The sequence below is a fragment of the Mesitornis unicolor genome, unplaced genomic scaffold (assembly GCF_000695765.1).
Source record: "Mesitornis unicolor isolate BGI_N332 unplaced genomic scaffold, ASM69576v1 scaffold29445, whole genome shotgun sequence".
Taxonomy (NCBI): domain Eukaryota; kingdom Metazoa; phylum Chordata; class Aves; order Mesitornithiformes; family Mesitornithidae; genus Mesitornis; species Mesitornis unicolor.
The window spans coordinates 4,386-4,684 of NW_010186637.1; the positions used below are offsets into that span (position 1 = coordinate 4,386).

The 299-nt window shown below is 62.5% G+C and overlaps 1 protein-coding gene across 1 annotated transcript in view; it reads right to left on the reverse strand.

The window, feature by feature from the left end:
• The window catches only part of PTCH2 (patched 2), a gene marked incomplete at both ends in the record, with an annotated part of 5,613 nt that overhangs the window by 4,179 nt on the left and 1,135 nt on the right, over positions 1-299 (reverse strand).

A 299-nucleotide genomic window follows, 5' to 3' on the forward strand; every position in this document is an offset into this window, starting at 1 on the left:
ACGGCCACCCCAGCCCCGCTTGCTCCTGCTCCCGTGCGGTCCCCAAGCTGGGATGGGGAGAACCTGAGGTCTTTGGGGGGGGGATAAAAGCCGGGTCCCCCAAGTCCTGGCTGGGGATGCTGCGGCCCCTTCCCCCTCCTCCCGTCCGGCAGCAGCCTGAATAAGGCCACTATTTCATCTGTTTGGCAAGGGGCAGCTTTCAGAGCAGCATTAGCATGAGAAAGCGCGGGGCTGCGTTTGCTGACAATGCACAAGCCGCCCCGGCTCTCCCGGACAAACACACGCGTAAACAGAAGGAA